Source organism: Poecilia mexicana, unplaced genomic scaffold, assembly GCF_051168715.1.
Source record: "Poecilia mexicana isolate PSO_F unplaced genomic scaffold, ASM5116871v1 scaffold_9, whole genome shotgun sequence".
Lineage (NCBI taxonomy): Eukaryota > Metazoa > Chordata > Actinopteri > Cyprinodontiformes > Poeciliidae > Poecilia > Poecilia mexicana.
Window position 1 is genome coordinate 34007622 of NW_028263378.1, and position 11552 is coordinate 34019173.

At 36.0% G+C, this 11552-nt stretch overlaps 1 long non-coding RNA gene across 1 annotated transcript; it reads left to right on the plus strand.

Moving 5' to 3' along the window:
• Positions 1-9194: 9194 nt before the first annotated feature.
• LOC148157805 (uncharacterized) lies at positions 9195-10357 on the plus strand. Its single transcript, XR_015764205.1, has 2 exons — positions 9195-9359; positions 9795-10357. It is a non-coding gene; the product is annotated as an uncharacterized LOC148157805 (long non-coding RNA).
• Positions 10358-11552: the final 1195 nt, after the last annotated feature.

The following is an 11552-nucleotide window of genomic DNA, read 5'->3' on the forward strand; positions in this document are numbered from 1 at the left end:
TATTAACCAATATTAAAGAGAAATTGACTTAGTCCTCTCTTGCATCTTGACCACATCTATAAACAAAACTGTTTATAGATTTATATCTAGGGAGAATACATACCCTACATGTCAAAACATCAGCAATATTCTCAACTTTACCTTAAGCCATATTTTATAGAAATCAAGTAAGAAATAAAGATGACATGACCATTTTTGTGACAAAATTCTGCTAATCTGGCATTGGAACAGTCTGGTTTTGTGGACATGTTTTTTTGCTTTTTTTGTTTTGTTTTTATTAGAGGCAGACTTGGAAAAAGGAAAACAAATGCCTAAAAAATAAACTACAACAAGGGGATTCATATTTTAGTGTTAACATGCATTGGTGGACAATGCCATACATTTTTTAGTCAGGTATTCATATGTTTCAATACATTTCAGAGATTTCAAATACAACTGGAATTCAGATTTAAAAAATGTCAAAACCTGGGGACGATCTTAGAACTTTTTGTTTATGAATAAAACATCTTGCCAGACAAAATATTAGATTATATTATTGTTTTGTTTTTTAATAACACTCCACAAATTACCATATCTCCAGAAATAGATTCAGTAAGTGCAATTTTTGGTTTGATCCACTTTTCTAAGCAATTCCAAAATATTTTGATTTGATTGCATTTATAGAAGATCTGGTCTATTGTTTCTATGTCACTTTCACAGAATGAGCATTTATTGTCATCAGTATTATAGTGATTTCTTAGTAGCTCTTTGGAGCGGTAAATTGCATTTAAAATTTTAAAGTGTGTTTCTTTAGCCTTTGGTTGTATGAGGAGTTTTAAATAAAGAGTTATTTATTTAAATTTGCAAAGAATCTTATTTTTATTTATTTTCCCAGGGAATAAAGTTTTGTTTAGACATCTTCTAATTGTGTAGTTATTAGGGATGCACCGATTTATTGGTGCCAATTTCTTTAATTTTGGGAAATCGATGGATTTTTACGTGTGAAGCTGATTTTACCCACCAATCTTATCTACCTCAGCAAAGGTCTTAAAATCGGCCACTTTACCTGCTATCCTGTGAGACAGGTTTGACTGATAAACCAGCCCCTCAGATCATGTCTGCATGTTTACAGTTTACAATAGTGACCCCACTGTTGCCAATTCAACAACTTTCTTGGAATTTGGGCAACATTTCAGATAAAAAAATTGTATTGGCCAAAATTGGAATTTGCAGAATTGCTTTTTAAAAGATTGGCGATCAGCCAGAAAGCTGCAATCGGTGCATCCCTAGTAGTTATTGAATTTTTTGTCATCAGAATATAATCTGATTAATAAATTGTTTTGGTAATGCATTAAATAATCTGGTAAATTCAACTTTTGGGGAAAGGAATTTATATTTTGCACAGAATTGTTCAAACTTTAACATGCAACCATTAGCATCCATTAAGTGTACAACAGACCAAGTGTTCTTCTCCATCCGTTCTTCATAAAATAATGACTTATTGTGATGTAATATGACTTTGTTATTCCATATAATAGAGCAGTGTGGTGAGTAGTTATGTACATAGAACATTTTCCATCATAGTAACAACTGTTTATGGAACTCTGATAGCTTAATGGGCAATTTATGTATATTGAAATCAGCCAGAAGTACAAGTTTTAGACCCCCTGTTTTGTTAAATATATGATTGGGAACATAATACCAGGATCCAGGATTTCAACCAATTAATCTTAAGGGTTCTGTTAAGACACTCGAAGTCAATTACTTTCATACTGCCATCTCTAATTTCTTTGCCCATGTGACCTTTTCTTTGGTAGTGTGGCCTGTTTCTACAAATAAAGTTCATGTTCATTTGATTGATAGTTTTAATTAGGCTCTTTGGGACAGTAGTGCTACAAGTTGAATATATTAATCTTGACGAGCTTTCCATTTTTGATAAGTAAATTTGTCCTAAAATGGAAAGATCTTGTTGGAGTCACAATTTAAGTTTGGATTTATATTTTTAATTTTGTTTTCAATAGTTAAGGTTGATTCTTGGTTTTTGGCTATAATAGTTCCTAAGTATTTAATTTCAGATTTAATTGGAATGCTATATATTTCTCTTCGGGAAGTGTCATGAATGGCTATAAGCTCACATTTCTTTAGATTTAGCATAAGTCCTGAAGCCTCTGACAATTATTTTATTTTATCAATTACAATTGGAGCCTGTTCGTGATATTTTAAGAAAACGGTGGTGTCATCTGCTAAATGGCTAAAAATTATTTCTGTACCAAACGAATTTGGTACAGATTGAACTTTTCATCTCGCACTTTGAGCCGCTTAGAACAGATAACAAGCAGCAGAAAACAACAGAGTGACTTTTTGCAGTTTGTGGGGAAGATGTACTCCATCTATCCGCTGAGCCTGGAGCCGCTTGGCCCCCGTTAGCGGAGCGACACTGCTCTGAAAACTCTGGAGCATATTTCAAAGAAGTCTAATTTTGGATGAACTATGTGCATAGATGAAACTATGAGGGCTACTTTCTAGCCTATAAACATCTTAAAATAACTTTTTGTGACAAATTAATAGTGTACTTACTCTGAGCCGTGCAGAGAACTTTGGAAGGGCAGGGGCTCAAAGTTAAAAAGGGGGCTTATTGAACAAGACCTTAAAACATTATACAACAACATAGCAACAACCCATATTAATCAAGAATCTAATATTTAATTGGATCATACTATATTTGATATTTGAGTTGATCTGAGACTGTAGCTGTTAAACAGACCATAGGAGAGAAGGTCACTGGTTATGAAGCATCTTATTACTTCTGCTTAAACTCTGTATAACAACTTGGCTTGCAGACTGCTTTAAAGATCAAAAAGCTCAGAGGGGTTAACTCTACATAATTTTTTGGCATTAGCTCCTATGAGAGATCTGGAATTGTAAGACAGAGATATCAAGGCAAATAAAACTCAGTAGCTGCTGGTAGGGCCCTCTAGACATTCAAGGGCCCCTGTGAATGGGTGAATTGTAACACAGATCATAGATCTAAACCTGTAGGATTCATTTATTGAGAATGATATTAATTTTTTTAATGCATTCAGTGGTGAAAAAATCAAAACATAAATAGTACATCTAGGATTTAATTAGGAAGTTTACTTTGTAAAAGTGCAAAGAATCATCTTTACAGTTTGATTCTTGTGTTACCATGGCTACAATGTGGCGTAATATTTGTGTTTGAGCTGGGTTTGTTCACAAATACATCACAGCAAACAATAACCAATAATCAGTGGTTGAGTTTAAGCTCAGCCAATTAATCTGGACTCCCTGTCACAGACTTCAGTAAATCCCTATTTAATAACTCTTAGTGATGCTGAGGTTCTAAGTAGGAGGGGGTCATGGAGCCTAAGTCATGATTCTGTCTAAGGCCCCATATTACCTTGGGCCGGCCCTGCATGAAGAGCGAGCTGCTGCGCTGCAAATCTCTGTGCTGGAATCTAGCAGGAGTCTCTCGGTAGCCCCTATGCCAGTCCGCTGATGCTTTTGGGATATTTTGATTTATTTAATTGTGGCTTGTTTGGCCCCTGGAGGAGTTGGAACAAGTGGCTGGTGAGAGGGAAGTCTGGGCCTCCCTTCTGAAGCTGCTGCCCCCGTGACCGACCGACGGACGGACGGATGGATGGATGGATTTTGCTGCGATCCTAATTGTTGGTACAGTAAATTTCACTTATGTTTATGTGATATTTTGTGAGCTCCAAATGCTATGAACCAAACCTTTTAATTAGCAGTGTAGTATCTGTCTGGACAGAAACGCTGACTCTGGTAAATCCAAGGGTGGTGGGGTTTGCATTTATGTGAAGGGCAGTTGGTGCTGCAACATCACTGCCAGAGACAGAGTATGTAGCCCCGACTTGGAGCTGCTATATGTCGCTCTGCGGCCATACTACCTCCCAAGGGAGTTTACCAACATCTTTGTGTGTGTAGTTTATGTACCGCCCAGTGCTAATGCAACAAGAGCAGCAATTCAAATCTTGGACTGCGTTCATCACCATCTTTAGAATAAGCCGGATGCTCTTATGTTCATCCTTGGAGATTTTAACCACTGCAGTTTAAATAAGTTTCTGCCTGGTTTTTTCCAGTACGTGAAGTGCAGTACAAGGAACACTAACATCTTAGATAAATGTTATGGCAATATTAAGGATGCATATTCAGCTAGAGCTAAACCACCTCTTGGCAATTCATTTACTCCCTGCTTATCAGTCCATTTTTTTTTTGAAAGTAGTTTGACAGGAAATAGGGTTATGAGAGAGGGGGAAGACATGCGGCAAATGTCACCAGGGTGGGAATCGAACCTGCGACCACCAGCTTGAGGACTAAGGCCTCAATACATGGGTTGTGCTTTGCCCCTGCGTCACCACAGCTCCCCTTATTGGTCCATTTTTAAGTCAAATAACCCTGAGCTCCACCAGGTGAAGGTGTGGTCCCAGGAAAAAAAATGGAGGCGTTGAGTTGCTGCTTCCTAGGTACAAACTGGGAAATATTTTTCTTGGATGCAAATCTCAACTGTGTCACTGAGGCAGTTAGTGCCTATATCTCCTTCTGTGTTGATTCTATTATACCTCAAAAGACAGTAAAGAGGTATCAATATAACAAACGATATTTAACAAAGGAAATAAGTGAGTGCATTGCCAGGAAAAAATCTGCCTTTAAGCAGGAGACAAGGCAGGTGTTAGAGCTGCACAAAAGGATCTCAATCAGCTGCTGAGAACAGCACAGCGGCAGCATAAGGAGCGGGTGGAACGTGAACTGTCTGACTCAAACACTAAGGGATTGTGGGACTCCATCCGAGCCATGACTAATATGGCTTCCAAGTGGAAGGCCCTGGCTGCACTAAATGAGAAAGCAAAAGCAAACGACTTAAACAGTTTTAATTTACGGTTTGAAACTGATGATTCTAAGGAGTGTTGGCAAATATTAGAGGATGTAAATTGTGGATCTGAGAGCAGAATTGTAATTGATTTACAGTCTAGGGTCTTCAAGGGTTTAAACACACATAAAGCAACTGGTGCAGACAATATGTCTGCTTTCCTTCTCAAGAACTTTGCAGAAGAACTTTCTCCAGTTTGGCTTAAACTTTTTCAGATCTCTATAGACACGCATTTGGTACCAGATATTTGGAAGAAATCAATTGTCATAAAAGTGAGCGCCCATTAGCGCTCACTTTTATTGTAATTAAATCATTTGAGAAACTCATGTTGGAGCTACTACAAGTGGAAGTGCAGCCATTTCTGGATCTCCTTCAATTTGCTTACGCCAGTAGACGTAGTACAAGTGATGCTATTTTGACACTGTCACACCTCACACTAAAGCATCTGGAGAACTCCGCATCATATGCCAGAATTATTTTTGTTGATTTTAGTTCAGCTTTTAATTCCATCAATGTAAACATTCTTCTCAGGAAATTGGTACAGTTGAAGGTTAATTCTTTTTTAACTAAGTGGTATTATTCTTTTTTTTTTTTTTTTTTTACCGAAAAGATCTCAGCAAGTAAAATTCAGTTCTCTCTGATTCTATGTTAACCCTTTCATGCATTAATTATGATATTTTGTGTCAGGATTTTTTCCATTTTTAAAAAATTTTCTTAAGGCATTAAAAATAAGTAGGAAAACATATTTTGTAAAAAATATATACATTTTTTTATTTTATTTTTTTTAGGTGATCAATTGTAATTTTCTCCAAATACAAAGTTATTTTAAAAATACATCAGTAGTATTGTTCTTTAGGGGTTATCTAATGTCACAATATATTTTTTTACCTGCAAGAGTCGTCTACAGTAGAAGAAGGGACAGGGTCGGTCGGCATGTTTTTTTTTTTTGTCTGTCGGCCATATTGGATTTAACAAAAATAATTTCTTCCATTTGCAGCTGATGGCCAGTAGTAGATAGTGTATTTTATGATGCATTAGTGTCCACTTCAGTGGTCTGTGTGCATTTATAACATAAAAATCCACAAGAAGCACAAGAAAATGGCTTTTAGACAGCTGTCCACTGTAGTGAACACTATGGATGAAAGGGTTGAGTAGCACAGGGGCCCCCCAAGATTGTGTCAGTTCGCCTTACCTTTTTATTTTGTACACAAATTAATATGTCAGTTCTCAACCCAATCAGTATATAATAAAATTTTCAGATGATACTGTTATTCTGAGTCTCTTAACAGACAATCCTGACAGTCATAAAGCTGCTGTAGATAAGTTTGTTTTATGGTGCGACTCTCACAAGCTACAAATAAACACTTCAAAAACTGTTGAGTTATTTCTGGATCCTAAATCAATCAGTGACCGGAGTCCTATAGCCATACATGGGTGCTCCATCCAACAGGTTACATCTTTTAGATACTTAAGTGTGTACATAGATGGCAATTCGATTGTGTGGTGTTTCTAAAATGATTATGTTGATTTTGTCAACATAAGCCGTTATTCGATTTTGGTTTAATAAACTATAAAAGAAAAAACAAGTCTGTTTTTGTTTTTTAATTTTTTATTTAAAATGAAAAAACAAACTGCCTGAAAATACATGGACCAAAAATACCTGGGCATGTGTAATATTGGATTTGTTATCTGTGTAAGCATCTTTGTGTGTATGTGTGGGTAAGGCATGCTACAGGTAAATGTTATCATTTAGTTTGGTTAAGAATAATTACTGTGCTGTCAATAAATAACTTCTAATAGATGTTCTTAGTTGCCAGAGGAACACAGCAACACCTTCATGAGCTCAGAGGTTCAAACTGATGAAAAACAATGGATGCTCTCTGCTAAAATATTTCTTGATGTCTTCCATGTTCGTTTAGCAAACATTTGAGACAGAGTTGTTTTTGGGTTCACCACTATTTACCTGCTATTTTATCTGCCATTAAAAGTATTCTTAAAGGTTTATCTGTTAGTCTGCAGCTCATGTGACCAAACGAGCCGAGGAGATGAAAAGTGAAAACACTCAACATTGTCTTGTACACAACCTCTGGTTGAGTAACCCCAAGATCACCATGTCTTCTTAAAAGACAGAGTCTCAGTGAACAGTTTTTAAGAATATAGTCAGTTTTTTCTGCAAAGCTGAACTGTCCAGGAATGAGCCAGAGTATTTAAGATTTGCCAAAGTTTCAACAGATTGTCCCTCGAGTGAAACTGGAACCACATTAGGTCTTTAGGGCATTTAATTAGCTCTACCTCCTTACAAAAATGAAAAATTAATAACAAATAATAAAGACTTTGTGGTATTTTCATGTAGTAATGTAATTATATTAGTTATGTTACCACCCCGACGCCACTAGAGGCAGTAGTAGACCCGAAAAGATACAACTAAGGAACAGATTTAGAAGTACATGGAAAGCTACAGAATTTGTTAAAAACTGTGAGCTGTGTTGAAGTGAATAAAAGATTGAAGTTCAAATACAGAGTGGAACTCTTTCCTAAAGGTGAAGATATATCACAGATTTCAAAAGAAAATAAAAACGGGAGACTGTGGATAATATAGGAAATAGCGCCCCCTTCACTTCCGGAGTGCAATGGCCCCATTTCCAAATAAAGCATGAGACTGCCAGTGTCCGTCATCGCCTTTTTCTGTTTGATGCAGCTGACTGTATACACGACAGACTCATATTTGGAAATGAGACCATTTCCTTCTCCGGAAAGGAAGAGGGCGCTATTTCTTATATTTTCTGCAGTCTCCCGATTTTATTTTATTTTGAAATCTGTGATAAATTCACCTTACGGAGTCCAGCTCTCAGCATGTTTGAAGTTTTCTCTTTTATTTACTTCAGCACAGCTCACAGTTCTTAACAAATAGCCTATATACTACGAGTAGTGGTGACTTTAATTTTTCGCCACATAGATTGTTTCCGGGTCCGCTTGCTCCTATTGTTTTTAACCACAACTGTAAGAGCTGTATCATGAACAAGATGCAAAAGTTAAAATATCTCTCAGTTGCTCTACTGGTAGAGCAACTGAGTTTTGTTGTGTGCTGTTGTGTTCAGTAATTAGCCGGTACAATCTAGTGCTTAGTTTTATTTTCCATTTTTCTGCTGATATCAAGGCCACAGCGGACCATAGCCAAAACTTAGCCACTACAGCTAACACACGGTTTGTAGCTGCCTGCTATTTCAAAGCTTGAGGATATTGAAGATCCAGCGTCAGAAATGGGAAGATGGAGGTTAAAAGGAAGCTGTACGTGCTTCGTTCACTGGAATAATTTGTTGGAGGAAAATAATGGGGGAGGAAATCCACTGCTACGGAAACAGGCTGAGAACAGAGGCAGCGATTCGGCACAAGGTAAGTCAATATGTGTGTTGATGTGCGTTTGTGTTATACGGAGTATGAAATTATTTTTAGGCAACTTCTTAGTTTTTGTTTATATGACAATTATATAAAATACATTTAACATGCAGTCGGAGCGACGAGCCCCTCTGATACCGAGCGCGGTAATTTAAGAACAGCCGAGAGCAGCAACGCTTCAGCCTGAAAATTATTCCGTCTTTCTGTTCTACCAACACCGAGCAACACGATCCAAACCACACAGGTAGCCGGTCAAATTAAAGTCCAAAACCTTCCCTTTTTTGGAAAAGTCAACATTGCTGGAGAAAATGTTTAGTGTTTTCCTCTTTTCTCTGGTCTCTTTCACAGAAAGAAGTTGATTACTCCGACATGAGTATAATTACAGCAATTCTGGGGAATAACAACAAAAATAATTATAAAATAAACACTGTATAGGTGTCACCGATCCACATGAAAAATCCACAGAAAAAGTGTTACAAATGGTAAAGAATCACGTATTTCCCAAATCCCAAAAATATGACATGTACCTTTGCTGTTTGTTTCAGAATGATAATCCACGTTAGAGTTTTTTGTATTTCTGTTGGTACAGATATTATGCAAACACTGTGCTGCGTCTGCTAAATTAATTTCAGCTACATACTTTCAAAAGAATATTCAGATTTTAGCATGCATTTTCTAAGTAGTAAATATTTCAGTTTACTCTTACTCAGTTACTTAAGTGTTACACCTCTGAAATATTTTTGCAGTTTTTTAAATTGTGATACAGAAACTGTTTCACTTAAACATTTAATTTCCTGTGATATTGTCAATTTATTTTCAAGCAAAACTCTCAAAATGAGGTTAGGGTTTATTAGTTTTTGATTACGTTGTGTAGCTAAATAAAAAATAAAATGCTTAAGTGCTAAAACTTTCTGTCTGTAGACATGAATACTAGATGCCTCATTGAGCCCTGAGTCTTACGTTACGTCACTGCCATCTTGGCAGCAGAGCGATCGGAGCTCCTTAAGTCCTGTGCTGTTTTGACTAATTTCAACCGTTCTACAAAATAAACTGGATTCATTGGCATTACCTTTCACAGGTAAGGATGAAAGAAAATAACATAATTTTTACGAGCAGAATTACTTGACTTTGCAGCCAGAAAGTCCCTTCTAAACAACCGAAAAATATTTCCTATGTAGCTAAATTGGCCCGAAATAACCGCTGATTGTTAGCGTAGCAGCTAATGTTTTCATACTGTTTTCTAATGAGACGAGAGGTGATGAAAAACCGCTGTTAGAGGAGAAGTTAATTAAAAACCAGAGGATTTAGTGAGGAAAGATCAGTCAGGATCAGAGCTGGAGCTGCTGTTGTTCAGCCTGTTTCCAGCTCAGCTTCTCCATGTCGGTATTTAGCTATAAAGATGCTACGAGTCAGAGCCCAACATGCTGAAAATGTCTTTTTCTGAATGTGAAGGAAAAATATATGTATTTTCTATTACACTTTTGGATAATTTCTCTTTTATCCTTGGCTTTAGCCTGTGAACCAGGACGCCTCAGAAGTCATTGGAGTTCTCCCAGTGAGACCAGCAGACTGAAGCCCTGCCTGTGACCAGTGTTCCCAGTATAATAAATAAATGTTTTGTTCTTTCACTTTTTGTGTTTTTTTTAAATATCTCAATCTGAAGTATTAGTGTATTAATGTAGCTTATGTAATGAAATAAAAATAATTTACTCTGTTAGAATTATTTTCACTCTTTGCTGTCAATAGCAGAGTTGACATACTGAAATATTTTTTTCTCTGGAAAAAAGTAAGAAAAATATGTAGTTTAATGTTTGACAATGACTGATTTATCAAAGTCATTGTCATCTGACAATGACTTTGATAAATCAAAAGTCATTTATCAATAATATATAAAAAATAAATACAATATTTTTTGTTCTTGTCTTGAAATGTTAAATGTACATTAAATCATGGAATTGTGTGTTCTTTAATAAAACACTGTAAAAGTGTGTGTCTGTTCATCAATACCAGCATAAAAATTAGAATCATTTCTATCTAATAAAAACATTGCTCTTTATTCAGAAATCCCCAAAACAATTAAATAATCACATCAAAAGTTAGAAACTCTGTCTTTTGTCATTTCTTTGATTACCAAATATATTAGTGTGTGTGAGGAAATGTGTCAATGACAGGTATTAACTTAAAATACATTGTAGAACTTTATAAAGTGGGGGACAGAAGGGGGATTTGTCAGTTTGAATCTCTGAGCTCAGGAATCCATTATGGGGTCTGTCTGGCAATAAGAACATCTACAGGAAGTCATGTATTCCCAGTTTAATAACCATTCTTAACCAAACTAAATGACATTTACCTATGGCATGCAAAGTGCTTTATTCTGTACACACCATGTTGATATTGTGATTGAATTAATATGTTTTATTCTTTAGTTTTAAAGAGGTTGGAAAATTTCCACCTATTTTGATGGACAAAATAACTTCCTATATATAGAATCAATATAAGATTCTACCAACAAAAAGGCTTTCAGAACAATTTCAATTCTTACATGAATTTGTTTAACAGTCCTAGTTGTTTGCCCATGCGTTGTAATGAGCAAACATTATAATGCTTGGTGGTCCAGAACATCATTCATCTATTTATTGCCTTTTACTCAATTTATTTTCTTTAAAAAAAATCTAAAATAATATTTAATAGACCTGATGAGTCACAGAAATGTAGGTTAGCAGTTTATAGTTTGAGTTTCTAAGTGTAATTAGTCTTCTGTTTTCTGTCACTGGAGGAGATGGGATCTCAAATTCAGGCCTCGAGCCAGTGTCCTGCAACTTCTAGAAGTATTCCTGGTCCAACACACCTGAATCAAATGGCTGCATTACCTTCTCAGAATGCAGCCAGGTTCTCCAGAGTTCAGCTAATGACTTCATTATTTGACTCAGGAGTGTTGAAGCATGGACAGATATAAAAATTGCAGGACACAGATCTGGCCTGGAATTGAAGATCCCTATTCTGCAGTCTTTATTAGATTTAGGAATTTAGATTTTGATACCATGTCTTATAGCAAGTGGGAGATTACAATATTTAAAAATGAAAAAAATAAATAAAATAAAGTGGAGTAGTTCTTTATAATCCTCATAGAAATGTCTATAAAATTTTGCAGTGGGCCAATGTTAACCCAGAGCTTTGTTAAGAGATGAGAATTAATTGCCATTATGCTCCCCAGTTAGAAGTTGACAATCACAAGTTTCTTTATATTTCAGAACAAGTTGTTCAATATTTG